Source organism: Salmo salar, chromosome ssa14 (assembly GCF_905237065.1).
Source record: "Salmo salar chromosome ssa14, Ssal_v3.1, whole genome shotgun sequence".
Classification (NCBI taxonomy): domain Eukaryota; kingdom Metazoa; phylum Chordata; class Actinopteri; order Salmoniformes; family Salmonidae; genus Salmo; species Salmo salar.
In genome coordinates this window covers 65,992,773-66,016,064 of record NC_059455.1, presented here as the reverse complement: position 1 = coordinate 66,016,064, position 23,292 = coordinate 65,992,773, and the positions used below count along the sequence as shown (strand labels likewise).

The window sequence follows — 23,292 nt, the reverse complement described above, 5'->3', positions numbered from 1 at the left end:
GCTTCCACCGAGGTAACCCTAGAAAGACAGAGAAAAATCAGTGTTAGGGAAACTAAAACTAGCTTCAAGTTATTTTGTGTGCAAATGCAAATAGTTAATCCAGCGTTCATGACCTCAGTCACTCAAGATGACCTCAGGAGAACCGTGGGTGGCCTCGCCAGTCTCGTCCTTGATGGGTATCGTACAAAACGAAAATCTATTTTTGGTTCCAAGCACCCTTTTTAATGGATTACAGAATGGAATTTAGGGTTAACCACATACTCTTCATTTACTGACCTTAATGGGTATTTCCTCCACCCACTTGGTAAAGTGATCGGTCACCGTCAGACACCAGCTGTTGCCATTCCTGGATTTCGTGAAGAGTCTGAGGTCCAACCCTGACATTTAAAGTGTTAGAGAGAAGATGATTTTATTCTTACCCGTATCTGTGTCATACAGTATGCAAACTGTCATATTTGTAAGGATACTGACACACACCAGTTCTATAATATTGAACTCTGCTGTGGTCAAATAAAGCAACCATTACAAAACTACTTATTAGGGCAAAATTTGAATTGGGACACTTACCGATCATGTGCCATGGTGAAACAACTTTGATGGTGTCACATGTGCTCCCTCTCCGGCCTCTAGGTCACCAGGCGGCTCATTATGGCGCACACCTGTCACCATCGTTGTGCGCACCTGCGCATCATCAGACTCACCTGGACTCACCTCCCTGATTACCTTCCCTATATATGTCACTCTCTTTGATTCCGACCCCAGGCGTTTTTTGTTTCTGTTTCATGTCTGTGTGCTGTTAGCGTTTCTTGTTTTGTATTATGTTTATTTTATTAAAACACTCCCATTAACTTGCTTCCCGACTATCAGCGCACATCGTTACAGATGGGCTTCACCTCCGGCGCCACAGTCTTGCCCTCTCACGTTTCTCGCAGGCTAGACAGGGTACTGACCTTTAAGCAGAAAGTAACCGATGTAAACATTGTGTGCTCTCTGATATGACATTCATTGAAATCATAATCATTTCTGATATAATAGAATGTGATTGATAAACAAAAAGTTATTTCACTTGCCCAGCTGTCCACCTCCTTGACAATTCCCAGTCAGAAGAAGCGTAGGTTGATTTTGGTAATCATGCGCTTCACTCCGAAATGACCAGCGTGCATCTCGGTCAGCACGGCCCCTTTCTCCTTCTTAGTAAAAATCACCCTCCTGTGTGTCTGGCCATCTATCCCCGGAGGTACACATGATTGCCTAACAAGTTGGAAGAGAAGAGTTGTTGAAATACTCAAGTCTAAGTACATTTCCACTGCTGTCTTTCTCGCTCTCCCACTTTAATCTTTTCTTTCTCACTTTCACCCCCTACCCCCACCCGGTCTCTGTGTCAGTCTAGGGAAGAAACCTAGTTAATGGGAATTTGGAATTACCATAATTGCTTACACCTATCCAGTTGATCGATCAGGTGTAACTTCTAGCTAGACACCTCAATATGACAGACATATAACTATATCAGTGGAGGACGGCTCATAATAATGGCTGGAATGGAGCGAATGGAAGGGTATCAACCACATACCATGAGTTTGATACCATTCCATTTACTCCATTCTAAACATTATGAGCCATCCTCCCCTCAGCAGACAGCACTGAACTATGTATAGCTAGCATCATGTAGATGACTAACTAGCTAGATGGAAAATTGTTGTTGAAAATGGTTGTGCATAGCTAAATCCGTCCAGTTATCTAATAGAAGTTAACTGTTACCCTGAATTGTGAATTTCTCTGAATGTTGCACCTCTTGTCGAGATCAGTGGTGCCTTCATAGTACTTCACCTGGTTGGAAACGTTAACGCTATAAGTACAGAAGCTAGCAACGTCAATCTAAAAAACAGCTTAAATTACTTATTCATAGCTTAAATTATTTATTCATATTTAATAATAGTTTCTTATATAAAGACACATATATGGTTAAGAACGAGTGTTCTCTTTCCAATCTTTTCGGTCCTCTGAAGCAGCAGGTTGTCACCGTCAAAAACACCATCCTTGGAGAGCAATTCTGAGGTAATAATTTTGCGCGGACTGAGCGAGTCCTTACGAGGTGAAAAAGAACTACAACTGCCCGCGTCCTCCTTGCTTCCTTCGCGACGAGGTAAAATAGAGCCAAGCAACCAGCATAGCAGCGGACGCTTTGGTTCATTACGTAATCCGGTCAGAACATTTCAAGTTCTAGCAACAGCCCCAGCAACAGATGCCAGAACTCCCCGACACTATTTGGCCGGGGGACACTATTTTGCATGACAGGGGCCCTTGACGAAGCAGGCATAAAGTGGACCATGTCAAAACATGGCATTCTGTCTGAAAAGTTTCTTTGACACACGCTGCTTGTGACGTCAAGCAAAGCGGATGTTATTGTTGTTTTCATTTTCTTCGTCCAATAAACTCCAGACACCGACAAACAAGCCTTCTCACCAGCAGTGGCAAGTCTTCTTGTCAGTCGGCAGCATTTCTTTAATGGGGTTGCTAGGGGGGCCTTTTCTTCAAGAGAGTTCACACCTACTCTCTCAGCCAATTTAGAAAATGCCTCAAACTCCTGAGGAGCCAATTAAAAGAGGGCGCTTATTATTATGGGTTGTGTTGGTTGGTGACAATTGTTTTGGGATGTTTTGGAAGCAGTGAGGCTTGAGGCTGTGTGTGTGTGTGTGTGTGTGTGTGTGTGTGTGTGTGTGTGTGTGTGTGTTCAAGAGGACATGACGATTTAGAACTCCAGGCTCACTTCGTAATGGTTCTCTGACATCTTGGATTCACCTGTGGAAGATGCATCACGGTTTGTGAGTGCACATATGGACATTGTAAACGATGTATTTACAATGTAGACCGGTATCTTTTACCTGCATGTCTGCGTGTAAATGTGCATTCGTTCAGTATGTCTTTAATGTACTGTAGAACATGAATGTCATTTTAACAACACATACACAAATGAAGTATCATGAGTAACTGTCATTCATTCACTAAATGCATGCATAAACATCTCCATATCCCTTTAAGAAACATCACAACAGCATTGAATATAGGCTTTCTGAGGCAGACCTCATCCCCTTTAATTCACTACAGGCCATAATCTCTGCTATAGTCTTGTATAGAGATTTACCAGAGCCTGATCTATCCTCAGTCGTTTACCAGGAAGTAGACCTAAATCTTTCACAACATCATAATAGCCATAGGCAGTTGGAGTTAGTCATCGATAGACTGATCAAAGGTCAGTTTTGCGTTTGATCACTAATTTGTTAAGATTAGGATGTGGAAAGGGTAAACTAATCTTAGATCTCTGCATAAGGGCCAATTATACACGGAGCTGATAATAGCAATGTAGTTGTGCATTTGTTAATGGGAGGGCTTAGAGGGTTGAGTTGCTAAGATGACACAATATGTGAACTGGATTAGGGATTCACATTATCTCACGTTATGTCTTTTTGGGATTTCTATACTCATGATTTTCTATGTTATTCAGCTATTTTGACGACGAGGATGTTATGTAGGACGTACAGCCATTAGCCTACAACTCAACTAAAAACTGGTAAAGACAAAGATCCCGTGGAAGTGTTAGGGTTGGCCGGACCAAGCACTCGCACAAAGAGCTCACAGAGCACAGTCACAGCTGATGTTTAGAGCGGCCAACTGAGCAGAGCTTTGTTTATTCATATCAGCTGAGTGCTAACTGTTATTCAAATACTCGTTGCTGAAATGTTAAATATGGCAGCGAGTTGGAGTGATGAAAGCTAATGGGATAGAGTTCTTACTGTAGTATGACTGTCATCTGGCCAACAGATGTGGAACTACTGTAAGGGAAGTGTTGTTTTTCCTGTGGGTTCGCTGCCCATGCACATAGTTGCAGGGGTGAGAGGCTTTGGCTAGCACACATAGTGTGCAGGAGCATTGGTTTAATGAGCTATGGATTTTAAATGTGGCTTATGGTAGCATTCAATGAACTATACGGTGAAACACTGAGGATCATTTGTTTTTTCATAGGATATAAATTGTTATGGACCATGAATGTGTGAGCTGTAATGTTGTACTCGTATACACATTTGGTACACTGGCACACACCAACTCTTTTAATACAATACTTTATTATGAGACTTGCTCCAATGTTCAGACATGGTATGCATGCCTACCCACACACAAATATTCACAATATCGCATGATACACAATGTCCCTCTTGTGAGTAGTGGTTACATCTGAAACCGTTCTCTGAGAATTAGACATACAATTTCCCAAAAGTCACAAAACCACCCATAGGGACACAATAATGCACGCACACGCACACACACACACACACACACACACACACACACACACACACACACACACACACACACACACACACACACACTTAGCCAGCGCCCGTAGACATCTGTAATCCGTTTGATCCAATTAGCACATTCCATCAACAGCCATAGAGGGGAGGAGGGGGGGTAGAGGGGAGGCAACAACCACCTTGAGCAGTTGCTCCCGGCAACACAGAGGCACCCACGCCCACTCTGCCTCAGCGGTAGGTCTTCAATTAGTTCTGGCTGGCTGCTCTCTTGCTCTGTTTCTCTCTCTCTCTGCCTCGCTCCCTCTCCACTCTCCCTCGTTCTCTCTCTCTTTCCCCCTATCTCCTCTTCTCTACCACTCTTCTTCCTCTTCATCTCTATTTCTTTACACATTTCCACCCCTCTCTCAATGTTCTCTCCTCCTTTCTTTACACTCGGTCTTATCTTTATCTTCCCTCTTTCTTCTCATGACATCTTTGTTCATCCTCTCTTCACATCATTTCAAAACCATTTTTTCCCTCCTCTATAGGACTGCAGTGTATGAGAGCTATGGAGAGACAGGTGGCAACAAAAGAGCTATGAGACCTTGCTTTGTTCATCCCCTTATCACAATTTGCCCCATAAATGGGGTTAATTGCTCAATCCTGATTGACATCTTGTTCAAGCCCTTACTGTTGGAATGCATCCTCCTTTAAGTCTGCTCCAATGGAAGAAAAACAGTTTTGCTTATAGGTGAAATGGATGGGCTGTGAGTGCCTGTCTGCCTGCCTGTCTGCCTGCCTGCCTGTCTGTCTGTGTGTCTATGTCAATATCTGTGTGACATTGACATAAAATATTTGCAGGTCACTATGGGGTGTGTGAACCACAGGGGGCACCTGAGATGGACGCTCTTTACACGGCTTTAACATACCTTTACAATTCCCCCTTTGCGCGCTTCAGAAAAAACCCATCCCTTTTCCTCCTTTTGAACACAACACTTCAAAGTCTGATAAAAGAAATCTTTCAAAAGTGTATCCACAATCTATGTTGAGCTAAATGTAAACGTTTGATTCTAACGTGTCTGGCTTTTACCTCACTTTGATCTTGTAGAAGTCTCGTTTCCCAGTAAGACACCATGGTATTTCTCTGTACTTAGATGGGAACACACACACATAAAAAAAATGTCACACTTGTATCGTACAACCCGTGATGTTGTTTTCTTCCTATCAGCTACTGTGCAGTTTCTTAGAAAAGGGTTGCAAATTCGGGAATAGGAGGCCAAAGGTCATACACGTGTACACTCGCAAACACTTTACAGCCACAAATTGTTGTTTATTTTCAATCCCTCTGCAACATACACTCCCGTAATCTGCCTCACAAAAATCAAGTGTAACCTGTGTCTCTGTTCGCCCGGCCATTGTTTGTTATCAGGCAATAAGCCATACTGATTACCCAGCTGACGATAAGAGCAAAATCACAGTGAAAGCGCATCTCATCATCTTTGTTTCATCGCTACAGTATCTCCTGCGACGTCCGAAAATGGTAACACACAGACAGACAAGCCCGTGGAAAACAGAGGGGTCCCTAGATTAACCCCTGTGGCATATCGTTGCTAAATTGTGTATGAAAATAGGCTTTATTGATGTTGGTATATATAGGAATGTATTTTTATTCTTCGACCCTTTAGAACTGGGGCAGAGAATATGAGGACTGACTTGTCATGAAGCCTGTATATCTTTAAACAAAACAACAGCCAATGTGTGACATGCTGACCACACCGCTCACGTCGCATCCGTGAGCGTCTGCGTGGCCAGGTGCTGAAATAGAAATACATTCTATTTGTGACGCACAATGCACTGCAAGTCCATCCTCTCCCATCTCCTTATTGGTTTTTAAGAGCATGTGCCATCTCCTTATTGGTGTTTAGGAGCATATGGGTGATTGAACGATGAACTGACGTCTACACTCCAGTCGGTTGTAGTAATGCACCGTAAAGTTGGTTGCTAACCGCCATATAAAGTCCAAAGAAGTAAACAAGAAGCCTGAGGAAGGAAGAGAGATGACGAGAAAGGAATTCGGTTTACCGTTTTATCTGTGGATTAATTGTCGGACTAGAAGACCTTGTGCATTTCAGGTAAAACAACAACCCAATGTTTATGTCCCAGGACAAATTAGCTAGCAACAGCAAGCTAGCTAGCTAAATTGCCATAAATGTTTAATGCTTTTCGACCTGTCCCCAAATGTAATATAATTGGTTCAGAGTTTGTTTTGATATTTCAACCTGCGTGTCCTGATCGTGTCTGGTGTGGGGGTACAAAATCAACCTGCGTGTCCTGATCGTGTCTGGTGTGGGGGGACAAAATCAACCTGCGCACGATGACGCACGCAGGCGCTTGTCCGGTTTGGTCAGCATGTGAGTTGAAAAGTAGACAAGCAAAAAATGTATGTCGACAACATTTTTGCTCAAGCCCAACCACTTGAATAACCCACCCACCCACCATCGTTTCAACCTCAAGACAACCCCCAAAAGCTCTGTAGGTTCATGGGAGGGTAAACCGTGCCCTTTCTGCTCTCCACCTTTACTATGATTGTAATCCCATCAGTGATTCAGCCAATCAGCTTCTTGTATTCCCCTCATTGACCCTAGCTGAGTACGACATCTGTTAAGATGAGGTTATAGTAGTGCTCTGTGCGACGGGGGGCTCTGATGTGTGTGTGTGTGTGTGTGTGTGTCCGTGTCCTTCCAGTATGGCTGGTGGAGGGCGTATCGATCATTCCACCCGGTGTGCAGTGATGACTTTGATTTCTTATTACACCCTGTTAAGCAGAGGTCCCTCACCACCTGTTACCAAGGGCAACAAGCAAATGGCTTCAAGAGGGACTGAGATGCATCATCTCCATTGGACGGACACACACACACACACACACAAACAAAACAGACATTCTCTCCCCTGAGTCCCATCCACAAAATATCAGCGGTATTGTATCATTAGAACTGTCTAGTGTAAAGTTGTAACATTCCTCCCATGATAAAATGCTCTCTGCCATGGTTTTGTGAGTCATTGGATTGTTTATGGTTATTCCGCAAGGATGTTCAGCACTCTTCAGTCGGAACTAATATCTTCTGTGACAGACTGGAAATGGCCTGATTGGTTGGGCGACAGGAAGAAGTGAATAATTGAATTTCTTAACAGGAAGTGAGGTCACACCCATTGATCACAAGTGACGGTTCCAACCTAACTGTCAGGCTGTTGGACAGAGATGGATGAGAAATGACAGAAAAGATGACAAGAGACCGAACAGGCAGAGAGAGGGAAAAAGAGGGGAATAAAGTAGTGAAAGAATGAAAGAATAGACAGAACACTGGAGAGAAAGCGAGACGGGGAGACAGGAAGAAAGTCAGGAGGCCTAATACAAACAGAAGGATTGGCGAGGAGGTCGTGCTTGGGAAAGAGGGATGGACATTTAGAGGGGAGTTGAGTGGAAAGGAAAAGAGAGGAGGAAGGAAGCGGAGGTTCATTAAGTCAGAGAAGGAGTGGAGTCAATGAATCATGGCCTAACGAGGATGAGCCTCATTACGACCCAGTGTTGCTACGGGGACGGATTGAGAAAAGGGACTCTGTTAAGGCAGGCTGGGATACTCGTTAGAACTCATTTATCATTGGTCACGTAATCATGTCTGCTAGCGTTCAGGCCCAATCTCCTTGAGGAGCCATTTTTGTTCTTGAGGGACACATTGAGAGAAGTGTACCTGTGGTTTAAGTCCGATTGAAGAGCAGATGGGCTCAATGATGAATGAGAAAATGGGCACCTCGAACTAGGAACTCAAACTAGCGGGAAAAATAGGTGCTCATACACCCAGCCAGGTCACTTCTGAACATTGGACTAATCCAGAGTACATTTTCTGGAGCACTCATTCGTCTTTGCACTCACTTTAGTGGAAGTCTGTGGAAGTAGTGGAAGACTTAAAAAAAAAAAAAAATCTGATGGTATACACAGCATCGAGCACTATCATATCAAACTTGAAATGCGTTAATTAAATGGAGATGAACAAAACAATTGAACAAAGACACTGTCATTACACACGTTGCTATTACCTGGATAGTTGTCTTTTGTACTTACAGCTGATGAAAAATCTTGTATGGCTCAGTTTAGTCAGCTGGAGTGTGTCCAGGGTCTATGCAAAGAGATATTGTCTGTGTTGGGCTACGCCATCTCTTTGTGCTGATATGATTTGGCTTAAAAACCCAAGATCAGATGAACCCTCTCTGAACTCTCTGTAGTGACTTTGCAGCAAAGTATTAAACACGCACACACCTACACACACCTGTCACTGCATCAGCCAATCGTAAACCCATTCTAGGACTGCAGCCTCCTTTCTCAGAACTTTATTGTATGTAGATTGTCTTTGTCTTTGTATTTGCCCTCTTTCAGTTGAACTTTTCTTCAACTTCTCTGTCTCGTCTTATTTTTTCCTGTCTTTCTTGCTCCCCCCCCCCCCCCTTTCCTCACATCTCTCTTTGAGTCAAGGGTTCTTAAACTGTTTCAGCCTGGGACCTAAATTAGAAATGCAGTGTTTTCCTGGGACGCAAGGAAAATATGCAACTATACGTAAATATCGGTACATTTCATTGTCCTTATGCCTAAAACAAATACAATCTAGTCAAAAACAAATAACAATGAAATTAAATATATATTCATGTTTATTTTCCCCATTAAAAACACTCTTACATATCTGTCTAGGTTGGAAATGTTGCTGATAAAATACAATACCTATTTTTTTATTATGAACTGGAATAAACTGATTGATTACATCACACAGATGAGTAACAGAACACACACAAACACAATCCTAATGAGAGGTGTGTGGCTGGTTGAAGTTTTCAACAAACATGTCTATTCTGGGCTCTGTTTTTGACAGTACAACACTGAGGTCATACTCAGCATTGACTGTTTCTGTACTTGTTTTTTTAAGTATGTCAGAGTTGAGAACCCTGACTTGCATAGGTACAGTGAGGGAAAAAAGTATTTGATCCCCTGCTGATTTTGTACGTTTGCCCACTGACAAAGAAATGATCAGTCTATAATTTTAATCGTAGGTTTATTTGAACAGTGAGAGACAGAATAACAACAAAAGAATCCAGAAAAACGCATGTCAAAAATGTTATAAATTGATTTGCATTTTAATGAGGGAAATAAGTATTTGACCCCTCTGCAAAACATGACTTAGTACTTGGTGCCAAAACCCTTGTTGGCAATCAGAGGTCAGACGTTTCTTGTAGTTGGCCACCAGGTTTGCACACATCTCAGGAGGGATTTTGTCCCACTCCTCTTTGCAGATCTTCTCCAAGTCATTAAGGTTTCGAGGCTGACGTTTGGCAACTCGAACCTTCAGCTCCGTCCACAGATTTTCTATGGGATTAAGGTCTGGAGACTGGCTAGGCCACCCCAGGACCTTAATGTGCTTCTTCTTGAGCCACTCCTTTGTTGCCTTGGCCGTGTGTTTTGGGTCATTGTCATGCTGGAATACCCATCCACGACCCATTTTCAATGCCCTGGCTGAGGGAAGGAGGTTCTCACCCAAGATTTGACGGTACATGGCCCCGCCCATCGTTCCTTTGATGCGGTGAAGTTGTCCTGTCCCCTTAGCAGAAAAACACCCCCAAAGCATAATGTTTGAGATGGTGTTCTTGAGGTCATAGGCAGCATTCCTCCTCCTCCAAACACGGCGAGTTGAGTTGATGCCAAAGAGCTCCATTTTGGTCTCATCTGACCACAACACTTTCACCCAGTTGTCCTCTGAATCATTCAGATGTTCATTGGCAAACTTCAGACGGGCATGTATATGTGCTTTCTTGAGCAGGGGGACCTTGCGGGCACTGCAGGATTTCAGTCCTTCACGGCGTAGTTTGTTACCAATTGTTTTCTTGGTGACTATGTGTAACCGATGTGAAATGGCTAGTTAGTTAGCGGTGGTGCGCGCTAATAGCGTTTCAATCAGTGACGTCACTCGCTCTGAGACTTGAAGTAGGGTTTCCCCTTGCATTGCAAGGGCCGCGGCTTTTGTGGCGCGATGGGTAACGATGCTTCGTGGGGTGTCAGTTGTTGATGTATGCAAGGGTCCCTGGTTCGAGCCCGGGTTGAGGCGAAGAGAGGGACGGAACCTACACTGTTACATATGGTCCCAGCTGCCTTGAGATCATTGACAAGATCCTCCTGTGGTGTTCTGGGCTGATTCCTCACCGTTCTCATGATCATTGCAACTCCACGAGGTGAGATCTTGCATGGAGCCCCAGGCCGAGGGAGATTGACAGTTCTTTTGTGTTTCTTCCATTTGCGAATAATCGCACCAACTGTTGTCACCTTCTCACCAAGCTGCTTGGCGATGGTCTTGTAGCCCATTCCAGCCTTGTGTAGGTCTACAATCTTGTCCCTGACATCCTTGGAGAGCTCTTTGGTCTTGGCCATGGTGGAGAGTTTGGAATCTGATTGATTGATTGCTTCTGTGGACAGGTGTCTTTTATACAGGTAACAAACTGAGATTAGGAGCACTCCCTTTAAGAGTGTGCTCCTAATCTCAGCTCGTTACATGTATAAAAGACACCTGGGAGCCAAAAAAAAATCTTTCTGATTGAGAGGGGGTCAAATACTTATTTCCCTCATTAAAATGCAAATCAATTTATAACATTTTTGACATGCGTTTTTCTGATTTTTTTTGGTAGTTATTCTGTCTCTCACTGTTCAAATAAACCTACCATTAAAATTATAGACTGATCATTTCTTTGTCAGTGGGCAAACGTACAAAATCAGCAGGGGATCGAATACCTTTTTCCCTCACTGTATGTGGTGCCAAACTGGATCAAAACATCTACTGCTTTCTCAGTCAGGCAGGAGACTGCTTCCTGCAGTAGATGAGCAACCCAGGACTGTGTGAGTGTTTGCCTCAAAAAGCATCTTGCTTCAATCAGTTGATTCCAGTTCAGAAAACAAATTAGTACTTGTATTTTAACAGCAACAGTTCCCACCTCGACTAGTTTTCAACAATCATTTTTATAGTGAGATGTACAGTAGGCCTGATCATTTTTTCATCTTCATCTGTACTGTTAATAAGGGTTGCACATCAGTAACTAGCTAGCTTGCTTTGGCTAACGTTAGCTATTAGCTGTGTACAAGGTCAGAGGATTGTTTGAAAAAGAAACTCACATCTACTACTATGAGAGTTAGTTAGTATTTCCTTATTTCTGCTTATCCATCACCTGTTATAAAATTACAACAATGCCTTGCTAGCTGACTTACTTTTCCACTGTCGAAGCACTGTTTCCTGAAGCATTCTGCCCTGTTCTGAAAGAACTCCCTGGGTTTACCATCATGCTGTGGATGTTTGATCAGGATGTGTCGTTTTATTAATTTCTTTGTTATGAGAGACACATTACTAACGTTAACCACTTCCCCACACAAAACACATTGTGGGTGCTCCTAGTTAATTCGCAAAGTTTGTATGAAAGAGAGAGAAACTCATCCCTGTGTTTGTGTTTCACGACAATTGAGCTCAGTCAGAACTTGTGGCTAGCATGAGTCCATTTGATGATGGCGGTGAGTGATGGCGAGTGGGAATGACAAGTCAGTGGCTGACAGCGCTACATCGTGTGTCGCGGAGTGATCTTCAAGGAAACTGCAGAAAAAAAATCAGGTGAATCGCAAAGTACACGGGCATTTCCCTCTCGCGCAGCTGCCAAACTGAGCAGAGACCGCTGCTAAACAGAGAGTGCAGATGCACTTGGCCAAATCAATTCCAGTAATTAATGAAATATTATACATTTACTCTGACACGTCGCAACCCACCATTTAACAGGTCCAAGTGGTTCGTGACCCCTACTTTAAGAAAGGCTGCTTTAAGTCCATTGCATAATTTTTTCATATTTCCATTTTCTTTACCTCTGCATCAACCCATTGCTGCCTGCTCTTATTCTCTACCTCTCTCCCGCTCTTCCTTTATTTATTGGTCTTTGGCTCAGCTCATGGAAAAATCCAGATAGATTCACTCTAGGCATGTTGGCCATGAGAGGTAGATGTCACAGGCACACCCTTTTACACAATCCCGCTCTCAGATTGGTGACCTATTGTAGAGGATTTTCTACTGCCTTGCCTAGAGTGAAACTGGGAATCAACAGGAAAAATCTCTCATTAGCCAAACGTTCCGTCTATGAGGACAGGCAGAATGTCTTTGGAATGGCTGGAGATATGACCAAGCAAGCTGCATTGATCTGTCTTAGCATGCCATTATTTTCTCCCAAAGTCAAACCACTCTCAATAAATCTCCAAAATACATCAGTGGAGTAATTCATTGGCCAAACACATTAAGCCATTGAAAGCCCAGCTCTGGACAACTGCCCGGCGACAGGCAAACAACCAATTCATCCAGTAATCAAACAACAAGACAGATACTGTAGACAACTTGTTTAAGCATGCATCAAACACTCAATTAAGTTTTGACATGATGTACTAAAAACCCATTGGCAGTGTAAAAATATCATAAAGAGAACGCCATTATCGTTGGACAAGCGATATAAACAAAGGCATTTCTGAAATGAAAGGGCACCAGAACGAAGAAACAGTGTGTACTTTGGGTGAAAGATTGATTGATAAAGAAATGGTAGATCAACAGAAAGGCAACAACTAGGCTTGTTGTGAAATATATATATATATATTTTTAAATGGTATTACAAATCCTGACTCAGAGGAAGTCGAGCTGACGGACCGATTGAGAATGGGAAAGGCAGCATGGGCAAAACGCCAAAACAATGGTAGGTCAAATCAGGATAAAACCTTCCAAAACATTGTTTTGTTGGAGAAAGTACAAGATAAAAAGCCAGTGACAGGATAATACAACTGGACGCCGGATCATAACAATGGGGCCATTACAGGCCTGAGGGCTTAGAGCCTTTGGATTCGTCTCTTATTCGGCTTCCTATTGGCCAGGTGGTCTCTCTGGGTTGCCGTTGCTAGCAGGTTGCTACGGTAGCAGGTTTGCTCTGGACTCACCTCAGTGGTCATGTTTCCCTCTGGTAAAATTAGATTAGAGAGCCTCAGCCAGTCTCCTGTGGGTCTTCGTTGTGTGTTTAACTCTTGAGCTCACGCTCGTTAGTCAAGTTCAATTATAATTGGACCAAGACTTCCTTTAAAAAATCTGATTAGTAAAGGTTATTCAACAAAAAAGTTCCCTCCAGTAAAAAGTTAGTATGTCAAATCCAGGAAATAGGCTACTTTTAACATTGATTGTTTTTGTTTAAGAGGTTCATCTAATAGCTCAGTAAGCAATTATGTTATTCTAATGATAGTTCTTTACTTTATATTTTTTGGAATTAAAATAGTTCAATTTGCCGACAACCAGATTGTGGCATCATTTTATGATACAGATCTATTTACGTGGATGTCGTCAGTCAAACCTAATGCCACTGACCGCCATTCCCTACTAATAGTGGACCATGTTGAGGTCACCATTGAGGTTTTGACTGTCATCCACTCTTGGCTAGTGCTGTGCGATATGGCTAAAATATCATGTCACGGTATTTACCAAACAAATGACGGTATTTGGCCGTATTTTATGTTTTTAATTGTAGCTTTCTGAGTAGTGTGTGACCATACGGTAACAACACATACATTCTAAGTGATTTCAATGGATCTTTGTCCATTCTGATTTGTTTTATACTGTTCAATTCAACTTCAACCGAAAGTCATTTTCAGCATTTTCTGCACTCATTTGAGATCATTTCCACACTGCCACGTAGGGCTGCACAGTATTGGCAAACAATCTAGGCCATATTTTTAACCGAATGTTGCAATTTCAATTTGACTTGATATTTAGAGTAAAACACTTGGGTGAACTGTGGAATCATGGAAATATAACTATTATTTTAATTCTATAGTTAGAATATAATAGTGGGCACTTGAATACGGTGTTTGACATGACAACGAATGAAAATGCCAGGGAGGAGTTATTGTGTCAGGGTAGGAACCAATGTGTTAAGTGTTTCTTAGAGGACCCTAGAATCTTTGACTACATTGAATGTTTCCTCTTAGCTACTTCATGTAGCTTACATATTCATGCTTCATGTACAGTATTCCTCTTTGATTTTGAAAATGCTGTTGCACAAACAACATGCTGATTTATGTCTACACCATCACTGATATTATGAGTCTGTATAGCAAATTACGTTTGCGCTGACATTTATTAGCTAGCTAGCCAGTAGACTAGCGATTAGCATTAGCAGCTAACAAGATTTAGGCCCAACTTGCTAAGAAAAGACAAACCAGCTGTTTTCAGATGTAAGAAACACAAACTAACAGTGTAATTATAGAACGCTAGTGAATTTATATTAAGAAGCTTAGTGGAAACAGCATCGTTGTCATCAACATTGTTGCATGTGCTGCATTGACCATGCAGACTGGACGCAAGTGTCTCATGGTAGAGGAACAACAAATGCGCTCCTTGAGTGAAAGGGGGCGGGGCTAGGTCTGTGTTGAAAGCGGCATGGAGAGAGACAGAGCCGAGAGAGATGACTCAAGTAGCGAAGTAAAGTATAAAAATGTACATTAAACATGGTACATCACATTTAATAAAACAAACATTCAAATACCGTTATAGAAGGTAAAGTAAAAACCCAAACCGGTCCGTGCATCAATACTGGTATATCGTAAAATACAGTATACCACCCAGCCCTACTCTTGGCCTCCATTGCACCTCAAACAGATGGATTTGTTAATGTCTCCCGGTTATCTGTTTATCAGGATGTTTATATGCTACATTAGCAGGCCCTCTCACTCCCACTCTGTCTCCCTAACCACAATCGCAAACCCTGGATTGGACAGTCAGAGGGGTGAAGCGAAAACAAGATGGGGCCATTTTGTTGTGTGTTTATAAAAGTCGACGTTTCTGATTAAATGTTGTTCTTGTTATCACAGGACTTTGCTGAGGACCACTCTGCGGGGGTCCACCCCCACCTCCCTCTCTTCTTCCTGAACCATTTTGAACTTCGACGATACTGACTGATTGGACACTGCATCTGCCGGTCTCAGCAGATTCTAGACTGTGAGTATCAACTAGTTTCTCTCCTATTGCAGGACATGGTTAGATTTCACTTTGAGCACTTCTGTTCTCAGCCTAGCGATTTTGATTTCATAATGCACTTTATTCGATCAGAAAAGTCACAAAGCCAAAGTATTGTAATCCCTCTATAGCAATGTCGATCACAACCGTGATGTAGTTACTGGCAAAATATCTAAAGTGGTAGTACTTGTATAAGCTCTGGAGACATGGTTAGCTAAGTCCATTGTGTGTGGCCCTAACGATATTACTCTGATCTCTCTCAAAGGCACTAGGGCTGGGAATTGCCTAGGGACCTCACGATACGATATTATCACAATACTTAGGGGCCAATACGATATGTATTGCGATTCTCATGATTCTATATGTATTGCGATTTGATGTTCCAAACATATTGCTCACCATATGTCTGCTGCGGAGGGAAAAGAGAGCCATGAGAAAACAAGTTTTGATCAGCCATGGCAATAAAAGTGCTTAAAACAAATTGGCGCCCTATTTAAAAAGAAGATGGAGAACAATCTATGAAGGAAAAATATAGGAGTTTTGGTGCAACCAACTAGCGCACAAATAATATTGCGATTATTGTCAAAATGATACAATATATCGTAAAAAATAATATCCTGACATGTAACTATAGATTTTTTTTCGCCCCCATCACTAGTTTGCACAGGCAAGGACGTGGCTGCCCAATGACACAGGCGCACAAAGCAGCACACTTCAATGTCAGCTCTACTACGCCATTGCCCTCAACCTTCGTTAAGTCCGTTTGAGTGACTAAACGGCCTTGGTTAGCTGACGGGCTGTGGAGAGGTTCTTTTTGCGGGCAGACGGGTCTCTTCGCGGCTCTTGTCCTCCTATCAGCCATGTTGGCAGAACCCTTTGTGTGGGTTTGAATGAGACTGTAGCACTTGTAGGTGTACCGAGGTCAGCTTTGTACAGGGAAGGTCGCTGAGAGTAAAGGTGAAAATAGACACGGTAACACTCAACAGAGGCATGGGTAGACCATTCAGCCCAGGTGTGGGGAAACCCTGTTAGTTTTGAGCCAGAGTGTTGACGAGTTGTCAGCCATTGTGCCACAGCAATTCATTTTAGTCAGTATTTGGATAGAATGTTGGCTCACCTGAATTTTCAGCTGTGCTGACGCTAAATCAGGCCACTGGAAAAGCACGTGAGATGATTCTCAAATGTAATTGCAGGGGTAGCCTTTCCTCACTAACAACCAGTTGAGTGGTTAACATAGGGTCAGTTTTAAATAGTGATGCACCGATATGGCATTTTTGGCCGATGCCGATATCTGATATTTTCCTTGCCATAAAACCCGATACCGATAACTGATATTTTACATTTTAGCGACCTTTTAAGCATTCTAGTACAGTTAAATAGTTAACACACACACACACACACACACACACACACATGGACGCAGCGGTCTAAGGCACTGCATCTCAGTGCAAGAGGTGTCACTACAGTCCCTGGTTTGAATCCAGGCTGTACCACATCCAGCCGTGATTGGGAGTCCCATAGGGTGGCGCACAATTGGCCCAGCGTCATCCGGGTTGTAAATAAGAATTTGTTCTTAACTGACTTGCCTAGTTAAATAAAGGTTACACACACACACACACACACACACACACACACACACACACACACACACACACACCACACTGACCAAAAAGTAATTTTGTTGGCATTTACGTTTGTCCCCATTACCAGTAAAACATAATCCACACCTATTTCTTTCACTTACTTGCTGTGCTGTTGCGTTGTTCAGTCATTTCATTCTCAACCAGGATTTCTATGGATCGCCGTTTGGGTCTTTGCATGTCAAAAAAGATACACGTCAAATAACACTATTTGTAACCTTCTGCATCACTTTCAAAGAGGTACTTTTATTTTGAAGGCAAACTGCAAATTCCACTATTGTGCCTAATCCTTATTGTGGCTAGCTTCACAACACATAACCCGGTCAGGTCGAGCCTCACTAGCCAGATGAAGCTAGCTGGCTGCTTATAACGTTAGCTTTGGGCAACAGGGTTAAGTAGCTGGCTAGCTATTTATTTTTCATGAACTGAAGTTCAATTTCAATAGGCGAACCTAGTTACCTAGTTAATACTTACTCACAAGGATTCCTAAATCATTGCTAAGAATAGTGAAAATGACTGCAATTTCTACTGGTCATTTGTTTTCAGGCTGGTTGTATTGGTGCTAGCTAGGTACCAAGCTAAAGCTAGCTAGCTACCCCAGAAGTTGCGGTCGAACAAATAATGCTTTACTACCAACGCGGTATTGTAAACACATTGTTCCTAGCTGGTGTTTTTTAGTTTGCAGACCTTTTTGTACAGCTTTGATACTGCTACTGATAGTAGTGGTGGCGCTTGGCTTGCACGTGCAAATTCAGAACACACAACATTCTATGATAGAAACGTGTCAAATTAAAAGCTTATTTAACGCGTCATAGTGTTATTGTCAAATAGTGTTATTTGACGTGTATCTTTTTTGACACGCAAAGACCCAAATGGTGTTCCATAGTGTGTTGTGAAACTAATAGCAGTGACGCTATTACTGTGTAACTCCAGTAGGGCAACATCTGAACAATAGCGCACTTGGTAACATTAGTGTGTACCGGTGCTCGACCAGTCGCGAAGGCCAACATTACCCACGACAGAGAACGGTTGATTGTCAAGGGCAATGAATTCCATTATCTTGGCGTTAATGGATTTTGCCTTTGAGTTGTCTCGCTGAAATGTTCTTACTCTTTCAAATGACTGCTCGACTTGTTGACTGCTCAACCCACACAGCAGACATTGTGGGCTAGGTTAGGAATGCTGTGCTGCATGTGTAGTGCAACATTTTACATGGCGTCATTACGTCATATAGGTATGTACGTCAGCTTTGATATCGGTTTTTCACATCAAGGTTAACCTGTTATGGCTAGGGGGTAGTATTGACACGGCCGGATAAAAAACGTACCCGATTTAATCTGGTTACTACTCCTGCCCAGTAACTAGAATATGCATATAATTATTGGCTTTGGATAGAAAAAACCCTAAAGTTTCTAAAACTGTTTGAATGGTGTCTGTGAGTATAACAGAACTCATATGGCAGGCAAAAACCTGAGAAGATTCTGAACAGGAAGTGGCCTGTCTGACAAGTTGTTGTTCATCTTGGCTCTTTTTATTGAAGACTGAGGATCTTTGCTGTAACGTGACACTTCCTACGGCTCCCATAGGCTCTCAGAGCCCGGGAAAAAGCTGAATGATATCGAGGCAGCCCCAGGCTGAAACACATTATCGCGTTTGGATAGTGGCTGGTCAGAGTACTCTGAGACTCAGACGAGGGCACGAGATGTTTTTATTTTCTCTCTCTTTGTATATATACACGCTTTCCAGGTCGGAATATTATCGCTTTTTTACGAGAAAAATTGCATAAAAATTGATTTTAAACAGTGGTTGACATGCTTCGAAGTACGGTAATGGAATATTTAGAATTTTTTTGTCACGAAATGCGCCATGCTCGTCACCCTTATTTACCCTTTCGGATAGTGTCTTGAACGCACGAACAAAACGCCGCTATTTGGATATAACAATGGATTATTTGGGACCAAACCAACATTTGTTATTGAAGTAGAAGTCCTGGGAGTGCATTCTGACGAAGAACAGCAAAGGTAATAACATTTTTCTTATAGTAAATCTGACTTTGGTGAGTGCTAAACTTGCTGGGTGTCTAAATAGCTAGCCCTGTGATGCCGGGCTATCTACTCAGAATATTGCAAAATGTGCTTTCACCGAAAAGCTATTTTAAAATCGGACATATCGAGTGCATAGAGGAGTTCTGTATCTATAATTCTTAAAATAATTTATGTTTTTTGTGAACGTTTATCGTGAGTAATTTAGTAAATTCACCGGCAGTGTTCGGTCGGAATGCTAGTCACATGCTAATGTAAAAAGCTGGTTTTTGATATAAATATGAACTTGATTGAACAAAACATGCATGTATTGTATAACATAATGTCCTAGGGTTGTCATCTGATGAAGATCATCAAAGGTTAGTGCTGCATTTAGCTGTGGTTTGGGTTTATGTGACATAATATGCTAGCTTGAAAAATGGGTGTCTGATTATTTCTGGCTGGGTACTCTGCTGACATAATCTAATGTTTTGCTTTCGTTGTAAAGCCTTTTTGAAATCGGACAGTGTGGTTAGATTAACGAGAGTCTTGTCTTTAAAATGGTGTAAAATAGTCATATGTTTGAAAAATTGAAGTTTTTGCATTTTTGAGGTATTTGAATATCGCGCCACGGGATTACACTGGCTGTTGAGTAGGTGGGACGCAAGCCCATAGAGGTTAAACAAGACATCAGGCCGATACCGATGTTGTCATTTTTATCTAATATCAGCCGATTCCGATGTGTTCACCAATATATCGTGCATCCCTAGTTTTAAATCATTTGATAAATGGGGCATACCTTAAGCCGAAAGGGAGGACATTGAAATTATACTGACCCTGTTTAGAATGTCCACTTTGTACATTCTGAATATTGTGTTTGTTTGATTATGGGGTTTTCACCTATCCTTTACAAGGTTTTCAATCAGCTAAACCCTTGTCTTGTGACGAATGGATACTTTTGTAACTATGAACGTTTTCTTGCGCCACTGCCACAGACACAGTTGGCTACCGGACAATTTAAATACAGCAAGAAAACAAATTAAACGTGCATTATCTAGCTAGCTCATAATTAACAATATATTACAATATTGTAGAAGTATTAAATAACTAGCGTTAGCTCGTTAATTTGCAAAGAAGAACATGGCTAACGTTAACGTTGTTAGTTATGTTGGCTGTAATGTCATTACGCGTTAGCTAGCTAACTTACTGGTCGTACAGTTCCTCTACCACCTTCTCTCCTATCATGGACAACACCTTCTACTCCAGCTGGTTCACATGAATGGTTTCTCAGCTCCCTTCTTCTTAGCTGTCGACTTAATGTTGGACCACTGTTTTTTACGGCGGCGGCACTGTCCCTTGCCATACCCCGACGTCAAAGACAGACTCTCCCATCCTCTCTTTTTGGTCACTGCAGGGACCCCGCAGTTTTCGAGTGTCGCCAACAGCAATCTTTTTCCTAGCTGCTATTTCATCCACCATCACTTCAAGCTCTTGTTTGCTGAAGTTTTTATTGCGCTTTCCTTGGTTATCCATTTTTGTTTTTGAAATAGCTAGTCTGATGGCTATAATGTGTGAGAAAAAAAATCTTGAGACATAAAGCAGATTAATAAATGTAAATATCAACACTTTATTATAGTGGGCCAAATCCTATCATCTCTGTCAAAAAGGCTTACCAAAGAAGATATTTCCGAAGTTCCTAAGAAAACTATGAATTCCTAAGAACATTTTGAGGAATTGCACTTACTATCTTATGAACTTCTTATTTTTTTCCTTAAGAATGTTTTGTGTATCCGGCCCATGGTAAGCAGAGCTAACGCAAAATAGCAATGAGAAAAAGAGGAGGCTGAAAGAGAAAAAGAACGAGACTATACAATAGTATAGCGATAAAGGAGAAGAGAGCAGTCACGTTTCGGCTTCCGATGCATGTGGCAAGATGACATCTCTGGTGATAACAGGCACTTAGCTCTCACTCTCTAGCACCTGCAGCACTCCCATTATGCACTTCTACGTTGGCACAGAACAGCACTGGAGGTCAAAGTATCGATTCCCCAACAGCCGGCTGTCCAGGGAGAGAGTAACCACAGAAACCCAGCTCTGGGATGTCCTCACCACGGGCATGACACAACCTTTTTCTCAAAGTGCCGCAGAAGGGGGACTGAGGCTCTCAACCACACTAACACTCACACACACCACGCATACATACACACACAAATGCATACATCAACTTGCTCTGACACAAACACACACTGACACACACAAATCACTTGAAATCTTGCTAAAGTCTGACAGGGCTAGTTGTTAGGTGGCATGTCCACCAGGGAGCAGAGCCCAGAAAGAAAAGCACTTCTGTGATTCAAAACCCTCTTGCTCAGTAATCACTCCCATGTCTCACTGTTGCCTTCAGCTCCCTCCAATTATCGCTGCGTCAGCCGGTCCAGCCGAGTGTTAGGGACACTAAAGACTGGTCTATTTTTAGAACAAATGGGGCCACAGCTTCTGTCCCTATCTGCTCACGCTGAAAAACTGTGAAAGGAGACTGATGAATGCGGAAAGTTATAGGAAAATGGAGCAATCTATGGGCTCACACAAACACACACTTGCTATACACAAAGAGATACACACACACTTTCTGACAAACAGTAAGGCTCAGAGACGTGCACTTTCAGGAAGGTTGCAGAATCGGTTGGGTATCGGTCGTTTCAAGAGAATGAGGATGGTCAATCCTTTCTACCTATCTATGATAGCTCTACTATCATAGACAGTGTTTATGGACTCGTGGTTAGAGGCTTGGCTGAGTACAGAAAGACAATGTCATCCTTTGTTGACAGAGTTAATATGCCCTAGATGAGACTGGTACAGTAGCTGGCTGCTCTGAGGAGGATCAATGTGTTTGGAACTGTCCTGGGATCAGAAGCCAGGGTTGTGTAACATAACATTGTATGACATGCGTGGTGTTAAAGGCGGTTCTGAGTACAGAGGCATCAAACGAAGTGGACCAAAGCAGCAGGCTGTAGGTCAAAATGAGAGGGGAGAAAGCAAAGTGACATGGGGAGAAGAGAGAAAAACAACAGAAGTACAGCCAAAAAGACTGGCGATTTGAGTTCAAGAGACATTGAGGAATGATCTGAATTTGAAAGAAAGATGATTGAAGAGAGAGAAGCAGAAGAAATAGCATTGAGAGAGAGGGGGGAGGTAGAAAAATGTCAGAGAAGCCGAAAGTGGAATAAGGGACCCTCCAGTCCTGCTTTTCATCTCTCCCTGATGAGTGAGGGGTTATTTTTAAAACCCTTCATCTGTCTAATCATTCCTCTGAGTTCTGGCGTTCATCTTTCACCTCTTGTCTTTAGCAACCATCACTCATTGTTCGGCATCCTTGTTTTCATTGAGTTTCTCTCTTTTTCAAACAGTTTACTAACAGTCTCTTACCTTCCCCTTTTAAGTTTTCTCTCTGACAAGCGAAGAGGGGAATGACTGATGTGATGCAAAAAGAGGTCCCCCTTTTATTTCCAAAATGGAATTATTTCTCTCTTCCCCAAACAAAGTTCATAAAATAATCATGAAATTATAAATCTGAATCATAATGACTTGATCGTTTCTTGGGCCCTGCTCTCGCTCTCTGTTCTTACATTGGCATGGAAGACACTTTAGAGTGTCTTTAGGGCGCCAAGGACATGGACGTCAATTAAGGAATCCCCCTGCATCTCTCTGATTCAGAGTGGTTGGGTTAAATGCGGAAGACACATTTCGGTTGAATGCATTCAGTTGTGTAACTGACTAGGTATCCCCTTTCCCTTCTAACTTGGCCATCTTGAGGGCAACTGGCTTCAAACATTTAATTAATATAATGTCAAAACCCCCCTCGCCTCCTTCCCCCAGGCAACGTTGGCTCTTTCTCTCCGCTAGCTATTTGTCTGATGCAGCCCTCCCTTGTCCCCAAAGTGGTTCTGCTTGGCGACTTGAGTCGCTTGTGGAAATTCCACAGATGGCAGCCAAGAGAGACGAGAAGGGCAGAAATAGAGTTCAGGAGGGGCAACGGAATGTGACGCTAAGACCATAAAGTGTGTTTCCAAGAGGCCTGATAACAGAGGGGCTAATGTTACCACGCCACCTCCCCTCTCACTGTACCCTATTGCCCAATAGGCTACGCCCTTGGTGCCGAAGAAATATGAATGGGAGTCAATGACTGATATGAATAACATTGTGTTGGACACAGGTGGACACGCGCACACACACACAT

General features: G+C 42.5%; 1 protein-coding gene across 3 annotated transcripts in view; it reads left to right on the top strand.

Moving 5' to 3' along the window:
- The window catches only part of LOC106569916 (semaphorin-6D), a 128,515-nt gene that overhangs the window by 61,904 nt on the left and 43,319 nt on the right, over positions 1 to 23,292 (top strand). For all 3 annotated transcript variants that reach the window (XM_045694702.1, XM_014141649.2, XM_014141648.2), the window contains one exon: positions 15,250 to 15,376. The gene's annotated coding sequence lies outside the window, so the exon portion shown is untranslated. The remainder of the gene's footprint in view (positions 1 to 15,249; positions 15,377 to 23,292) is intronic.